The following is an 18,885-nucleotide window of genomic DNA, read 5'->3' as shown; positions in this document are numbered from 1 at the left end:
GACAAAGAAAATTGCAAGTTTAATGATATACTTGAAGCTTTGGTGAAAGTGCAGAATAGTGATACAAGGCAGGTTAGATCGTTTAGACCATGATATTTGTTCTATTAGACGCTTGACTACTATCTTTGAGGGCGTTGATAGTCAGTCGCATGATAAGTGAGACGCATGATGAGTATATGTAACTTGGTTGATGGATCGCGGATGGCGTGGGATGCTCATGATATCAATACTGGTATGTCTTAGCCAGGCTCGTTCTGTGATCCATCCATATACTGTGTATCCCAGAGGATATGATTAGGCAAATAATCATATCGATTATACTCGAAAATTAGATGGAAGCCACAAAACGCCGTATAAACAATTCAACATGAGTCTGTGCTCCATGTAAGATGAGTGTTTCTAGGGTTTTAGATTTTCACTTCCTGGACCGATAATTAATCATTAAATATGATGTGCGTCAGGTTGTGTTTTTAGATTTGGGGTAACTCATGGCAACTGCAGAAAAAACGCCTTCTCACAATAATACCATACTTACGCATCGATTTGACATCAAGATCATAAATAATGGACGATATTTATTTTTTCAATGAATGCATCAAACAACCCAAAGCGATTACTTTAGAACTGAATAGCGTTTATCAGCTTATACTGATCCAATCACACCGAGGAAAATCCCCCAGGAACAAAACACTTCAATTTAGGCAAACGTGAACCAGAGTCACTGTTTCATTTACTAGAACACATGTAATCCCTGTATTGACAATTCGCAACTGATACTGACACTACATTTGTTGAAACGAATTCAGAGGTGATTCTATAGTCACCTGCTGTTGACTGGATCTGATGAGGTTTAGCGAGGCATTGTGTAAGGATTATTATTTATTGATTTTAGTTAAAGAGAACGTGTTGAAAATTATTTTCCGGACATATGATAACGGATATGCAACTTGCAAAAGCAGTTTTGTTGAAATGAAAATTTACATGTATCTACCGTAACCAGGATGCTCACCTGAACATCCTACGTGATATTCTTCACAACACAGCTCACTAAACAAAACGGGATATTTTATGCTTGCAATTTCCATACCCTTTATAATATTCTAGTTACTGTCTAGCGTCATCAAGACAGGAAAATTCATTTGCTACTGTCGATATTGCAAGTAAAGCCACACAAGCAGCGTTCTGTCATTATCAAGAGTGAGTGAGTGACTAAAAATGTATAGTCACATTGGCAATATTCAAGCCATAGCGTGACTTTGAAAGTTATAAATCCATAATAAACGCAATTAAATAATTATAAACCCGTCATCGAAGGACAGTAAACCTAACTGGAATATCACAGTGTCAAGAATTAAAACAAGCATCTCTGTCTAAAATTGGATTTGAAATTAGGACAATACAGTATAAAAATGGGCTATAGATCGCCAACAACTGAAGGTAGATCACCACACTAGGGACTGTGGGGTAATTATCAAGAGTGCTGACCATGCAACATAAAACGAGAATGAGACGAGTGGGTTCTTTTTAGCACATCACATATGACCGATAATATGACGCCGTTGATGGCCAGACAGTTTATGGTCTTTTTATGGGAACTTAACATTTCGTCGTGTATCAGTACAACACAAAAGCCATTTAAGAGTACACTGAGAGTTGGCAGTTTACATTTCGCTTGGAATTGTGAGAAAAACAAACAAATGAAATCAAAATGACATTCGACATTTATATAAAATTGCAAGTTGTCACGAATGTTCCGACAGTAGATCTGGTGAAAAGGTTTTGATAGCACTTTGCCTATGATTCTTATTCGGTTTATTATCGGGTTTCTTTAAACTACTGATTGGTGTGTTTGTTTTCCTGGGGTTTTTTTTGTCGCTATATTCTTTATCTAATTGCCTAGGTCAGTGTTCAGTGAGTGAGTGAGTTAGTTTTACGCCGCACTCAGCAATATTCCAGCTATATGGTTTTTCCATCACAAGGGATAAGTATTTCAGTGTCAAAACACTGAATGATCTTTTTATACTGTAAATTATCATTTAATACTTGGTTTGTTAAAAGAAATAGAATTATTCAATAAATTTTGAATAATATGTTTTGTAAATATAAAAATGGTATTTTAAACATGGTAGTATGAATTAGCAACTGCGATTGTTAGTGGCTGTATCCTCAAATGGGGTTAAAGTATCGTAAAATTATTGTCCTCCTGAGAGGATACGTATTGTCTTCTTTAATTAAAATCTTTCAGTTTGACATGCTAGATTTATGTTCATATACGTGATATTCTAGTATTTTTACTGTCCATCGTCCACAGGTTTTACTCTCCAAAATTTTGTCATTTTTTATTGTATAAATTGTTTTCGTCACGATATGGCTGAGATATTGCCAATGTGACGTTAAATATTAACTCACTCACTCACTCCAGCTATATGGCGGCGGTCTGTAAATAATCGAGTCTGGACCAGACAATCCAGTGATCAACAGCATGAGCATCGATCTGCGCAATTGGGAACCGATGACATGTGTCAACCAAGTCAGCGAGCCTGACCACCCGATCCCGTTAGTCGCCTCTTACGACAAGCATAGTCGCCTTTTGTGGCAAGCATGGGTTGCTGAAGACCTATTCTACCCCGGATCTTCACGGGTTCAGTGGTCAGTGTATCGATTGCAGATCTTGAAGCTTGAAGTAATAACATGGGCTTCACACAATGTGACGAGCGGCCGTTTTTAACCACTGCGCTACCCCACCACCCCTTACAATGGTCGAAGAAATATAGTATACATATGAGAAGGACATATCCAAGAATGATGCTTAACAATACTCCTGACAACCAGTTGCTTATCATTACCACTCTTAAATAACAAGTCTTTGACTACCCCACTGCCATGCACATCGCAATAGCGAGTTAAAATTTAATGTCACCTCGGCAATATTTCAACCATATAGTGACGAAAAAGGTTTTGCATACACAATAAAAGATTGCAATACAGCCAAGCATGCTTGAGGAGAACGTTTTCGTGTTATCCGAATGTAGCGTGACATGTTGGGCTGACAGATCGTCAGTCTGTTGTACATGGTGATTCTGATTCTGTTTTGCCTTCACTCTTTGTAAGCCTTTGTCGGCTTACATCATATCTCATGTGTCTACTCAGTTTCAGAAACTTTAGGATGCTTTCACCAAGGACACTGTGCAGGTTACCCATACAATATACCTCCAAAATGATGCTACAAATTAATGTCGTTAATAGAGTACTGTGTGACATTTGTTCAATCGTTACACCTACTACCTGTCTATAACAATGCTTGACGTAAACATGAGCGAGTGAGTGAGTTAATATTTAACGTCACATCGGCATTATCGCAGGCATATCGTGACGAAAATAATTTCTACAATAAAAAGTGAAATGAGAACATTTGACATTGAAATGGCATATATGTACGTTATAAAAACCTGTCGACGAAGGACAGTAAAACAACTAGAATATCACAATTACAACTAAACCTAGTATGGAGAGTTAAAACTGATGGCAGTATTTGCACAATACAATATAAAAACAAGCTATAGATCGCCAATACCAGAAGGTAGATCACCATACCAGGGACCATGGGGACTTACAGTACCTTGGCTACCTGCATGGACCCTAGTTGGATGTACACCATCCCTTAAGCTGCTGGCGATTGTAAGAAATGTTAGCCAAAATTAAAATGACAAGAATGCTACGTTTAAAATCCTGGCAAGTTTAAATTGACTTTGAACATTTTGGGACTTACGTACCCTCTCAGGAGGACAATAATTTTACACTACATCAACCCCCTTTGAGGGTACAGCCACTAACAATCTCAGTTACTAATCTAAACTACCAATAATAAAATATGTATCTATTTACAAATCAGTTAACACGTTTAATCCTTTTAAAAATGCAATAATAAAATGAGAACTTATATTACTAAAAAGATCCTTCATAGTTTGTGACTTGAAATAGATATCCCTTGTGATGGAATATTCAACACAGTCAAGCAGGACATGCTTGACCGTGATTCTTTCATCACAAGGGATACAAAACGGAGGATCCTCACCTTTTAATAGGTACTCATGAGTATATCTTGTGTGGCCAATACGACATCGTCGTATGATGACCTCTTCAAATCTGGACTGACAACCCAAGTAGGTGTAGCCGATAGTTGGTTTTATTGCATGTAATTTATTGATACCTACTTGGCTGTCCCACTTCTTTTGCATCAGATGACGGATATAAGATCTTATAGCAGCTTTGTAATCAGAGTATGGGATCAGAAGTGGTGTCACAGATTTGTTGAGTGCTGCCTTAGCAGCAAGATCAGCCATTGTGTTAACAGAAATGCCAACGTGGCTGGGTAACCAACAAAAGACGATGTCGCATTGGCCAGTAGCAAGCTCATTATGCAATTCAATAATTTCTAATAAAAGTGGATGTTTACAAGAAATATTATTAATAGCCTGAAGACACGAAAGAGAGACGTAAACATGACAACAATCCTCGTATTATCGATTAATACACACCAATATATGGTGATACTTATATGTTACAGCTGTGAGTACTTCCTAACAATTAAAGAGAATTTTATGTAGCACAACTGTCTGTACAATGTGATTTAAATCTGTCAATTATACTTTACCAGTCCTCACACTAATGAACTTTTCAAAGTGTCAATACTTGTTCAGCCCACTGTTGATGTGATCATGAATACACTTCAATAATTAACATAGACAATTGTCTTGATTTGTGAGTGAATGAATATCAGGAGTGTGTGCAAAATCCGTCAAAAATAACGACAGCTGGAATAGAAATTGCACGAATAGAGACAATGCTTCATGTAGCTAGGTTTCAGGTTCGAGTACAACGAGAGGATTTTTGTATCGATCAAAGACGCATAGGTAGCAATTATTCAAACTGAATTTTCTTTTTGTTATTCAACCTTGTCTGTGTTCACCAACATACGTTTTCGATTACATCATATAGTATTAGCTTTAACTCTACTAAAGACGACACGTCAAATACCGTTTTTTCTTTTCTCGATCTAGACATGACATGCATCAGTGAAACGGAGAACCCCATGTTGTATACCTCCTGGCTTTATTAAGTTTCTTCCGAAATATCTTATGCTGCAATAATTGATGATGGGACGTTCCTATCTATTGTTGATGAACTAGTTCGGGGATTGTAGAGTATATCTGTTTTGTATCAAAGCATAATGAAAGATGTCCACTGAGCAGTTACACGCTTCATGCAGGTCCACGGAGTTACAATTATGTAGCTAATGTGACAGATGAACAAAAAGGTTATATCTGCACTCGTCCTCGGGTAAGCACAACTTTATGTACGTGTCTGTGTCCATATGGGTTTGTGTGCGTACGTGCGTGTTTGTGAGTATGGGTGTGCCCATGTGAGTTTGTCCTCTGCAAATTAAACAGTTTCTTTATCCTATGTTAAAGTATCTGTTCGTGAAAGATGATTCTCTTAAACCCGGCCTAACTAACACCACCGATCGATCAACTCTTCCCGCGGTCAAAATATGCCTCATCTTTTCAACCCCTCTCTGTCGTTTTACTTCTTATTGCTTTGACAGAAACGGAATTAGGAAAGACGTGATAATGTATTGCTCTGCTTCAGATGTGATGATATGTTATCATGTAAAAGTAATCGATTTTGTAATAACGGAAGCAAACTTTATTTTCTGAATACCACGTTACGAATGTTTGATGAGAATCAAAGAAGCCAGTTACAAGATACGACCTCATAGCACCGAGAGCCACTTATAGACTCTTTCAAAAGCTTTCAACGATTCTCAGTTTAGTTCAGAGTAAGGTTCTTGGTGTGATGAATACATGATCAAACAGAAATACTTTCGTTAGGCTCACACCTTTCTATACTGGCTCGGAAGGAGCTTGCCATGCGCCACTTGGTTATTTCAGCGAAATTACCATCACATGTTGTCTAGAAGATGACTTCCACATGACCTTTGCTCGAGTTTCTAACTCAAAGAGTTACTTTTGCAATGCGTTTGTTGTTATCAATCCACAATGAAATGCAACCTATCGAGACAGCAATTAATGACACTAGTTATGTGCAGCTGAGTCCACCTGCTTCTTTGTGATCATGTAATACCGATCTACTCGGAATTTCGAGTTCTCAGCAATACAATCAAAAGGTAAATGACCAGAAGGCCGTAGTGTTCTAGTAGACTACGATGAGTGTCCCATACTGTCGGGTGTTGCTCATATTATCACTCACTGGTTTGTCAGGTCCAATTTGTTGGTTTATGTAGCTTTGAGCAGAATTTGAAGGGCAGCGTTAGTAATGGCTGTTTTCCACTGAGACACGTGTTATCGAGATGTCACTCTCAAAATAGAACAGTTTGATTGTTCTTATTTCGTTTAGGACGGATGGTAGGAACGGAAATGCCACACTAATCAGGATGATATGTGTTCCAATTGTAACTTTCTAGCTGTAGACAGACTGACGTTTAGGCTAGTCAGTCTCCAAAAACACCATAACTTTCACTGGGTTTCACGTATTTCAGTTTCGCGATTACCTTTTACTGTGCTTAATCGGGTAATAAAACATCTTAATATGCCCAAAAGTCTCTTTACCCTTTCAGTTTGTTTTTTCTTCCAAGAAGATTTGCCTCGCATCCTGCTAAGTGATTGTGTCTAAAGCTTTTCTTGATTTCCCATGGTAATTCATTATTTCATGACACTTCTTTCCTGTAATAACATCCGTTTTAATGTATACACATAAGAAATCCCACACTAAGCTAGATTTATCGATCGCTAAATTACCCTTTGCAGGCAAAATATACGACAGCCCACGGGCAGTAAATGTACTTAAATGACAGTGTCAGTGTGACAAAATCCCCAAATGCATCTTCCAAATGACCTTGCTCTTAAGAGAGAATTGTTTGATTGTGTAAAGGATTTGGGACCTTAGTTTATAACAAACACAGAAAACATATTTCTGGCCATATGTCATCAAGCTATCGTGTACTGTGTTCACAGTAAAAGAGTTATGTAAAAGATTTATGTAGCCTATTATGACTCCGTTAATGAGCGATATTTATACTCAGAGTTAGTGATATTTCAACACGGAAATTTGTCCAGAAAATGGCAATAATAGACGTCGAACCCATATGCAGGGGAAAGAAGTGTCAGGAACAGGAGACAAGGGTTAATGTAACACCTGCACATGTTTAAGTGATTATTTAATTTCCAGCAGTTTAAAACACGTACTATGAGCCACTGGTTATCAAAGCTACGCCACGTCGCTGGGATTATGAGGACTTGCGATACATCAGCTTCTGCAAGATACCCTGAAAGGATTGACATCATCAAAGATGCTGGTGGTCGGTACTGGTGCAATGGGTGGGCATAAAATATTGCCTAATGATAGTTTCAACCATTAGGAGAGGAAATATGTATCACACAAGGGGCATTCGTTTTTCGGTACTCCAGGAGAGTGTCTTTGATTTCCACCCTTGATAATCACATTTAAGGACAAACAAGCAATTTATGTCACATACTGACCACACAGAACAATCTCTTTTAAGAAGCTGCAAACTAACGATGATATGTCCGCTCCCGAGACGAATCATGAATGGAGAACCTAAAACCACCTGTCAATCTGTAATTATCGTAAATATTATGTATCCATTTGCAACCTCCAAAACATGTGTTTAGACCAAGCGTACATTTACAGTAATGCTACAAATGAGCCGAATTAAGTTTAACTGAATTGAATGTTGGGTGAAAATACTTTGCGCACGCCCAAGGGCCAGTTTATTTCGCCCACTCTTCACCAATGGATGAGGTGGTTAAAGGCGTTTTCGATTGTTTGTTTGTTTCATTTATCTATATTGAGTATTTATCCATGATAATAATATCTTGAATTCTTGTCAAATCCTTTGCAAAAAAATAGCCACAGTGGGGAGAGTTTCTGGATAGATGGGTTTCTAGAATAAAATTGTGATTAGACCTGAAACATAACTGTGTTTAACTTTGCACATAGGACCAGCACTACACAGGTGATTATAAAAACAAACTATTACAGACTCCTGTATAAAAGTGTCTGCAATCCTGATTCTTGTCCACATACTGATTGTATATTTGTTGACGAGGTGAGTGGACGATGTTAGCAGATAGACAGATGAGCGTAAATCTAAAGAAGTCCTTAAAGTTGTTTGTCGAACATCTCAGAAACCACCACTTATATATCCATTATACATTTCTGGAGAAAAATGAAGGCAGAAGACAAAGATCGATGCTTCCGGAAGCAGAACATCAAAAAAGGGGCAGGTAACACTAACCTACTAAACTTGTGAAAACACACAGCCCATACTTAGGTTAAGATGTGAGTTCATATCACACTCAGCACTTTAAAGTTTTGTGACCCATAATAATGAAAGGTTAATCAATGTGACAACTTGATTAACAAAAACACACTCTTATAACATTTGGGGCGGTGGGGTAGCCTAGTGGTTAAAGCGTTCACTCGTCACGCCGAAGACCCGGGTTCAATTCCCCACATGGGTGCAATGTGTGAAGCCCATTTCTGGTGTCCCCCGCCGTGATATTGCTGGAATATTGCTAAAAGCGGCGTAAAACCAAGCTCACTCACTCACTCTTATAACATTTGTTGCTTGAATGTCAACACTTACACTTACCATTCGATTAAAATTATAATTTAAGCTATGTGTGTGTGTGTGTGTGTGATGGGGGGGGGGGGGCAGAACGTGCTTTTTCGCATCGTTGACAACCAGTTACTGATTGAGGTAATTGGTACAGTGATTAATGAAAGTGTCTTAGATCACTCGTTGATTGCTTGCAGTTAGTGTTCAGTTCAACAATTCCATTGGTAACAAAGGGTAATTACTTAAATGACCACCCATTCCTTACCTGTTTTAAACTTACATATGTATAAGCTCATAGAAATCATGTAAGAACACAGATAAAGATACACATACATGAAAACATACCTTCCACGTAGATGATAACCTCTTTAGACTGTGGCACCAATTCGCTTTCATGGGTTTAAACGGCCCTTTGAACATTGTATAAACTATATCCAACCGACATAGAAGTATAGTTAGGCCAAACGGAGCTTCAAACCCCAGCGTGAGCAAGGAACTCATCACTGCACAGCTAATTGTGGGACATTAACGTTTACGTTCCATATTCGATATTGAGACTTTACATGTTCTCAGCTGGGCAAACGTGACCTGGTGAAAACAGTCAGCATATTTATTTCTCGAAGGTTACTTTTTCAATTGAAAGTAATGTTGACAGAACGGTTTATGGTGTTGAAACGCTAATGAGACATGCCTTTGGCCATGTCCTTGCAATTTAGGAGACTGTCAAATGTCATATGTACGCTCTGTACAATTATCTTGTTCAAAACATCGCGCTTTATTAATTATGGACATGTCAAACTTCGCAAATGTCATACTTGAGTGTGAAGTGTTTACTGGTCATGACCCAGACGGACATAGATTGACGGTCAAGTCACACACGTGTTAAATATTCTTTTCAGTAGTAAGTATTCGTCTTCGACGTGTCTCCCTGGCTTTTGGGAGCTGCGACCTTTTCCGGTTTTCCTCGAAATTGTCAAAAATCATGTTGGTGCTAAATATACCCATGTGTACCTGAAGACATTTCCTGTCAAAGCCTTTTAAATTTGAAAATTTACATGGATGTCTCAACAGTACATCCAATCATTTCCATCCACAATGACATAAATACATGGTTTCCAATACCAGTGAGTGACTGAAATGATTACACAAGTCATAATGTTCCCGATATCTTGGCCGATATGGTATTTTGCTCTGACACCAATGAAGTTGTCATAACCATTTCAAAGATACCAGAAACTATGCCTGGCCAAATAAAATTTGTACAGTGTTACCGGCTGTAACACAAGACTGACAGAAAGTCTGAGAACAGTGGCAGAAAGTAACAACACATATACGAATGCCACCATGTTATTTGATGAGAATTCCATGTTGATTCATTAAACTGCTGACCTGTGTGCTGTTTGGGGAATTTATATACAGCCCCCAGCTAGGGAACCATAGGAAACAAAACATTTTCATCTGTCGTGCCTTTTGTTGGAAAGACCCAACTTTCCTTGCCCTCGACAATGCTTTTGATTAATTACAATTCCTACGTATACCTTTAGTGGAGGCTCTTTGTAAGACGGGTTCCAAAACAGCCCTCCAGCTAGGGTCCATGCAGGTAGCAAAAGTAATGTAAGTCCCCATGGTCTCTTATTTGGTGATCTACCTTCAGTTGTTGGCGATCTATAGCCCGTTTTTATATTGTATTGTCTTCGTAAATAAATTAGTTTTACATGTTCATGCTAGTTTTAGACTCCATCTGTGAAACTCGAGATATTTTACAGTCCTTCGATGACTGATTATTTAGCAACTTTAATTTATTGTTTATGTAAAACATTTCTCGTCACTATATGGCTGAAATATCGCCGAGGTGACGTTAAATTTTAACTCATTCACTCACTTACTGCAGTCATGCAGAGTTACCTCTCCTTACCTTGTAGGTGAAAATTTTAACTCATTCAAAAGTCATGAAGGTTGTTCTTGTCTGGTGCTACGTCCGCCGACATTGCCGAAAAGGCTGACGAAGAAAATTGCAAGTTTAATGATATACTTGAAGCTTTGGTGAAAGTGCAGAATAGTGATACAAGACAGGTTAGATCGTTTGGACCATGATATTTGTTCTATTAGACGCTTGACTACTATCTTTAAGACAGTCGCATGATAAGTGAGACGCACTATCTGTATCTTGGTTGATGGATCGCGGATGGCGTGGGATGCTCATGATATCAATACTGGTATGTCTTAGCCAGGCTCGTTCTGTGATCCATCCATATACTGTGTATCCCAGAGGATATGATTAGGCAAATAATCATATCGATTATTCTCGAAAATTAGATGGAAGCCACAAAACGCCGTATAAACAATTCAACATGAGTCTGTGCTCCATGTAAGATGAATGACTAGTGTTTCTAGGGTTTTAGATTTTCACTTCCTGGACCGATAATTAATCATTAAATATGATGTGCGTCAGGTTGTGTTTTTAGATTTGGGGTAACTCATGGCAACTGCAGAAAAAACGCCTTTTCACAATAATACCATACTTACGCATCGATTTGACATCAAGATCATAAATAATGGACGATATTTATTTTTTCAATGAATGCATCAAACAACCCAAAGCGATTACTTTAGAACTGAAAAGCGTTTATCAGCTTATACCGATCCAATCACACCGAGGAAAATCCCCCAGGAACAAAACACTTCAATTTAGGCAAACGTGAACCAGAGTCACTGTTTCATTTACTAGAACACATGTAATCCCTGTATTGACAATTCGCAACTGATACTGACACTACATTTGTTGAAACGAATTCAGATGTGATTCTATAGTCACCTGCTGTTGACTGGATCTGATGAGGTTTAGCGAGGCATTGTGTAAGGATTATTATTTATTGATTTTAGTTAAAGAGAACGTGTTGAAAATTATTTTCCGGACATATGATAACGGATATGCAACTTGCAAAAGCAGTTTTGTTGAAATGAAAATTTACATGTATCTACCGTAACCAGGATGCTCACCTGAACATCTTACGTGATATTCTTCACAACACAGCTCACTAAACAAAACGGGATATTTTATGCTTGCAATTTCCATACCTTTATAATATTCTAGTCATTGTCTAGCGTCATCAAGACAGGAAAATTCATTTGCTACTGTCGATATTGCAAGTAAAGCCACACAAGCAGCGTTCTGTCATTATCAAGAGTGAGTAAGTGAGTAAAAATGTATAGTCACATTGGCAATATTCAAGCCATAGCGTGACTTTGAAAGTTATAAATCCATAATAAACGCAATTAAATAATTATAAACCCGTCATTGAAGGACAGTAAACCCAACTGGAACATCACAGTGTCAAGAATTAAAACAAGCATCTCTGTCTAAAACTGGATTTGAAATTAGGACAATACAGTATAAAAATGGGCTATAGATCGCCAACAACTGAAGGTAGATCACCACACTAGGGACTGTGGGGTAATTATCAAGAGTGCTGACCATGCAACATAAAACGAGAATGAGACGAGTGGGTTCTTTTCAGCTCATCTCATATGACCGATAATATGACGCCGTTGATGGCCAGACAGTTTATGGTCTTTTTATGGGAACTTAACATTTCGTCGTGTATCAGTACAACACAAAAGCCATTTAAGAGTACACTGAGAGTTGGCAGTTTATATTTCGCTTGGAATTTTGAAAAAAAACAAACCGAAATCAAAATGACATTCGACATTTATATAAAATTGCAAGTTGTCACGAACGTTCCAACACTAGATCTGGTGAAAAGGTTTTGATAGCACTTTGCCAATGATTCTTATTCGGCTTTATTATCGGGTTTCTTTAAACTACTGATTGATGTGTTTGTTTTCCTGGGTTTTTTTGTCGCTATATTCTTTATCTAATTGCCTAGGTCAGTGTTCAGTGAGTGAGTGAGTTAGTTTTACGCCGCACTCAGCAATATTCCAGCTATATGTTTTTTCCACCACAAGGGATAAGTATTTCAGTGTCAAAACACTGAATGATCTTTTTTATACTGTAAATTATCATTTAATACTTGGTTTGTTAAAAGAAATAGAATTATTGCATAATTTTGAATAATATGTTTTGTAAATATAAAAATGGTATTTTAAACATGGTAGTATGAATTAGCAAATGCGATTGTTAGTGGCTGTATCCTCAAAGGGGGTTAAAGTATCGTAAAATTATTGTCCTCCTGAGAGGATACGTATTGTCTTCTTTAATTAAAATCTTTCAGTTTGACATGCTAGATTCATGTTCATATACGTGATATTCTAGTATTTTTACTGTCCATCGTCCACAGGTTTTACTCTCCAAAATTTTGTCATTTTTTATTGTATAAATTGTTTTCGTCACGATATGGCTGAGATATTGCCAATGTGACGTTAAATATTAACTCACTCACTCACTCACTCCAGCTATATGGCGGCGGTCTGTAAATAATCGAGTCTGGACCAGACAATCCAGTGATCAACAGCATGAGCATCGATCTGCGCAATTGGGAACCGATGACATGTGTCAACCAAGTCAGCGAGCCTGACCACCCGATCCCGTTAGTCGCCTCTTACGACAAGCACAGTCGCCTTTTGTGGCAAGCATGGGTTGCTGAAGACCTATTCTACCCCGGTTCTTCACGGGTTCAGTGTTCAGTGTATCGATTGCAGATCTTGAAGCTTGAAGTAATAACATGGGCTTCACACAATGTGACGAGCGGACGTTTTTAACCACTACGCTACCCCACCGCCCCTTACAATGGTCGAAGAAATATAATATACATATGAGAAGGACATATCCAAGAATAATGCTTAACAATAATCCTGACAACCAGTTGCTTATCATTACCACTCTTAAATAACAAGTCTTTGACTACCCCACTACCATGCACATCGCAATAGCGACTGAGTTAAAATTTAATGTCACCACGGCAATATTTCAGCCATATAGTGACAAGAAAGGTTTTGCATACACAATAAAACATTGCAATACAGCTAAGCCCTCTTGAGGAGAAAGTTTTCGTGTTATCCGAATGTAGCGTGACATGTTGGGCTGGCAGATCGTCAGTCTGTTGTACATGGTGATTCTGATTCGTTTTGCCTTCACTCTTTGTAAGCCTTTGTCGGCCTACATCATATCTCATGTGTCTACTCAGTTTCAGAAGCTTTAGGATGCTTTCAGCAAGGACACTGTGCAGGTTACCCATACAATATACCTCCAAAATGATGCTACAAATTAATGTCGTTAGTAGAGTACTGTGTGACATTTGTTCAATCGTTACACCTACTACCTGTCTATAACAATGCTGGACGTAAACATGACAACAATCCTCGTATTATCGATTCCTACACACCAATATATGGTGATACTTATATGTTACAGCTATGAGTACTTCCTAACAATTAAAGAGAATATTACGTAGCACAATTGTCTGTACAATGTGGTTTAAATCTGTTTTGTTGGAATGATATCAAGCATTTGCATTTGGAATGATATCAAACATTTGTATATTTCTAACCTGTGATTAAAATGAGGCTCATAAACTTTACAATACTCAACTTTCCTTTCATGTCGAGCAATATTCCTTCAGACTTTGGGTTTACATAGCACGTTGTTTTTCTTTGGTTGATTTTCACCTCTCAGAATCGCATGTGAGTGTCTCGCAACTTTATCAGTTTTCCGGGATTAGATATATTTGCATTTAATCGCAGACGAGGCATTCGATCCTCGTTTGTTCCAACGACGCTCACTGAGATGTTGCTTATCTCCTTTCCTCCACCATATCAGTTCAACATTTCTGAATGCCGCTTCATGATCGTAAACCATGTTTAGTATATTTTTCTCTTAGTGCTACTGCGTGGAATATGCTAAGAAATTTTGACATGTCGTTTTCCATATATATAGGGATTTATAGCACATTTTTATTGTTGCCGTGTGGGTATAATTATCCGAATTGTTTAGCTTCTTCCAATATTATCATGGAAATGATTTGTTACTATTAATTTCAGAACGAAACTGTAAACTGTCACAACAGTAACGAATACAATATTTCTTCTCAAGCACAGGACCCACTAGTGACACCAATCCGTCACAACAGGGATGGAGGGCTACACTGAGACCACGCTTTCTGTTAACTACTTACACTTCTATGCCTTTTCAATTTAAAAAAAGTGTATTTACAATTACAGAAGTTGAGACAGAAACCGTTCTATAATTACCTGAACCAACGCATAAATCAATCATACTTTACCAGTCCTGACAGTAATGAACTTTCAAAGTGTCAATACTTGTTCGACCCACTGTTGATGTGATCATGAATACACTTCAATAATTAACATAGACAACTGTTTTGATTTGTGAGTGAATGAATATCAGGAGTGTCTGCAAATTCCGTCAAAAATAACGACAGCTGGAATAGAAAATGCACGAATAGAGAATGCTTCATATAGCTAGGTTTCAGGTTCGAGTACGAGAGGATTTTTGTATCGATCAAAGACGCATAGGTAGCAATTATTCAAACTGAATTTTCTTTTTGTTATTCAACCTTGTCTGTGTTCACCAACATACGTTTTCGATTACATCATATAGTATTTGCTCTAAATCTACTAAAGACGACACGTCAAATACCGTTTCTTCTTTTCTCGATCTAGACATGACAATGACACCAGTGAAACAGAAACCCCGTGTTGTATACCTTCTGGCTTTTATTAAGTTTCTTCCGAAATATCTTATGCTGCAATAATTGATGATGGGACGTTCCTATCTATTGTTGATGAACTAGTTCGGGGATTGTATAGTATATCTGTTTTGTATCAAAGCATAATGAAAGATGTCCACTGAGCAGTTACACGCTTCATGCAGGTCCACGGAGTTACAATTATGTAGCTAATGTGAAAGATGAACAACAAGGTTATATCTGCACTCGTCCTCGGGTAAGCACAACTTTATGTACGTGTCTGTGTCCATATGGGTTTGTGTGCGTACGTGCGTGTTTGTGAGTATGGGTGTGCCCATGTGAGTTTGTCCTCTGCAAATTAAACAGTTTCTTTATCCTGTGTAAAAGTATCTGTTCGTGAAAGATGATTCTCTTAAACCCGGCCTAACTAACACCACCGATCGATCAACTCTTCCCGCGGTCAAAATATGCCTCATCTTTTCAACCCCTCTCTGTCGTTTTACTTCTTATTGCTTGACAGAAACGGAATTAGGAAAGACGTTATAATGTATTGCTCTGCTTCAGATGTGATGATATGTTATCATGTAAAACTAATCGATTTTGTAATAACGGAAGCAAACTTTATTTTCTGAATACCATGTTACGAACGTTTGATGAGAATCAAAGAAGCCAGCCTCATAGCACCGAGAGCCACTTATAGACTCTTTCAAAAGCTTTCAACGATTTTCAGTTTCACACTGCAGAATAGTTCAGAGTAAAGTTCTTGATGTGATGAATACATGATCAAACAGAAATACTTTCGTTAGGCTCACACCTTTCTATACTGGCTCGGAAGGAGCTTGCCATGCGCCACTTGGTTATTTCAGCGAAATTACCATCACATGTTGTCTAGAAGATGACTTCCACATGACCTTTGCTCGTGTTTCTAACACAAGGAATTACCTCTGCTATATGTTTGTTCTTATACGTCCACAATGTAATGCAACATGGCGAGACAGCGATTAATGACATTAATAATATGCAGCTGTGTCCAACTGTCTCTTTGTGATCATGTAATACCGATCTACTCGGAATTTCGAGTTTTCAGCAATAAAATCAAAAGGTAAATGACACCAAGACCGTAGTGTTCTAGCAGACTACGATCAGTGTCCCATACTGTCGGGTGTTGCTCATATTATATATCACTGGTTTGCCAGGTCCATTTTGTGGTATTATATCGCTTTGAACAGAATTTGAAGGGCAGCGTAAGTACTGGCCGTGGTCCACTGAGACACGTGTTATCGACGATGTCACTCTCAAAATAGAGTTGGTTGCCTGTTCTTATTGCGTCTCGGACGGATGGTATGAACGAAAATGTCACACTAATCAGGATGATATGACTTCCAATTGTAACTGCCAACAGCTGAAGGGATGGTGTAAATCCAGCTAGGGTCCATGCAGGTAGCAAAAGTAATGTAAATCCCCATGGTTCCTAGTATGGTGATCTACCTTCAGTTGTTGGCGATCTATAGCCCGTTTATATATTGTATTGTCTTCGTAAATAATATAGTTTTACATGTTCATGCTAGTTTTAGACTCCATCTGTGATACTCTAGTTTTTTTACAGTCCTTCGATGACTGATTATTAGCACTTTTAATTAATTGTTTATATAAAACATTTCTCGTCACTATATGGCTGAAATATTGCCGAGGTGACGTTAAATTCTAACTCACTCACTCCAATTGTAACTTTCTAGCTGTTGACAGACTGACGTTTAGGCTAGTCAGTCGCCAAAAAACACCGTAAGTTTCACTGGGTTACACATATTGTAGTTTCAATATTACCTTTTACTGTGCCTGATCGGGTAATAAAGCATCTTAAGATGCCCAAAAGTCTCTTTACCCTTTCAGTTCGTTTTTTCTTCCACGATTTGCCTCGCATCCTGCTAATTGATTGTGACTAAAGCTTTTCTTGATTTCCCATGGTAATTCATTATTTCATGAAAACATCTTTCCCGTAATAACATCCGGTTTGATGTATACATATAAGAAATCCCATACTAAGCTAGATTTATCGATGGCTGAATTATCCTTTGCAGGTAAAGATATACGACAGTCCACAGTCTCTTTTAAGTATCTGCTAACTAACGATGATATGTCCGCTCCCGAGACGAATCATGAATGGAGAACCTAAAACCACCACGTCAATCTGTAATTATCGTAAATATTATATGTCCATTTGCAACCTCCAAAACATGTGTTTAGACCAAGCGTAGATGCTACTAATGAGCCGAATTAAATTTAAATGAATTGAATGTTGGGTGAAAATCCCTTGCGCACGCCCATGAGCCAATTTATTTCGCCCACTGTTCACCAATGGACGGATACGTATGTCCCGAAACTTTCAAAGTCAATTTAGCTCAACCATGCTTTTAAAACGTAAAATATTTGTTATTTTAAATTATGGCTAAATGTCCCTACCATCGCCAGAGGCTGATGGGATGGTGTAAATCCAGCTAGGGCCCATGCAGGACGCAAATGTACTGTAAGTCCCCATGGTCCCTAGCATGGTGATCTACCTTCAGTTTTTGGCGATCAACAGCCCGATTTTATACTGTGTTGTTTTGAAATGATTTAACATTTTACACTGAACTCAAACTAGTTTTAACCGATTTGTGATAATTCTACTCGTTAGACTGTCCTTCGCTGGCAGGTTTTCTAAATCAGAATACATATGTTTAATCTTAGTACATAGCTTTCTGTCGTCACAATGTGGCTGAAATATTGCCGATGTGACGTTAAATATTAACTCACTCACTCACCAATGGACGAGGTGGTTAAAAGTTTGCGTTTTGGATTTTTTGGTTTCATTTATCTCTATTTAGCATTTATATATGATAGTAGCATCTTGAATTTTGTCAAAACCTTTGTAAAAAATAGCCACAGTGGGGAGAGTTTCTAGATAAATGGGTTTCGAGAATTAAATTGTGATTACACCTGAAACATAACTGTGCTTAACTTGCACATAGGACCAGCACTACTAAGGTGATAACAAAAACAAACTATTACAGACTCCCATATGAAAGTGTGTGTTTTACATGTGTTATTTGTGTGTTATAAAAGGTCATACTTTATGGAAGCTTGGTGTCAGCGATGTTGGATTGATTCTGTCTCATTTCCGTAGAGGTCTTTCTCTTGAATGAATTGCCATGACTTCTGTCCTGAGCTATATTCGGGTACGTTAGTTTGTCGGAGCCAGCACAGGAGATAAAGGTGGATGCTTAATATGTTCAAAGTCACCCTAATGGATTGTAGCAACGGCAATGAATGTGCGTTAATCCATCTTCCTGCCTAAAGAGCATATCTTTACATAGCTTTCTTGCGTCTCAAGAGTGCAGGTTCATATTCTGCGTTTATTGTTTGACCTTTTGGAATATAATTCACCATGATGACACCCTTGGGCATCCACTAACACGGCTTTTGATTTATTTCTTCCTTGTGAGAAGGCTCAAAAGTTATCAGTGAGGCTTGTGAACAGACCACGAAATGCTATCGACTCGGTCGATGCCAGTCCCAGGG

This window comes from Haliotis rubra, unplaced genomic scaffold (assembly GCF_003918875.1).
Source record: "Haliotis rubra isolate DU_JTF1 unplaced genomic scaffold, ASM391887v1 Scf196, whole genome shotgun sequence".
Classification (NCBI taxonomy): domain Eukaryota; kingdom Metazoa; phylum Mollusca; class Gastropoda; order Lepetellida; family Haliotidae; genus Haliotis; species Haliotis rubra.
Note: the sequence above shows the minus strand (reverse complement) of the source record.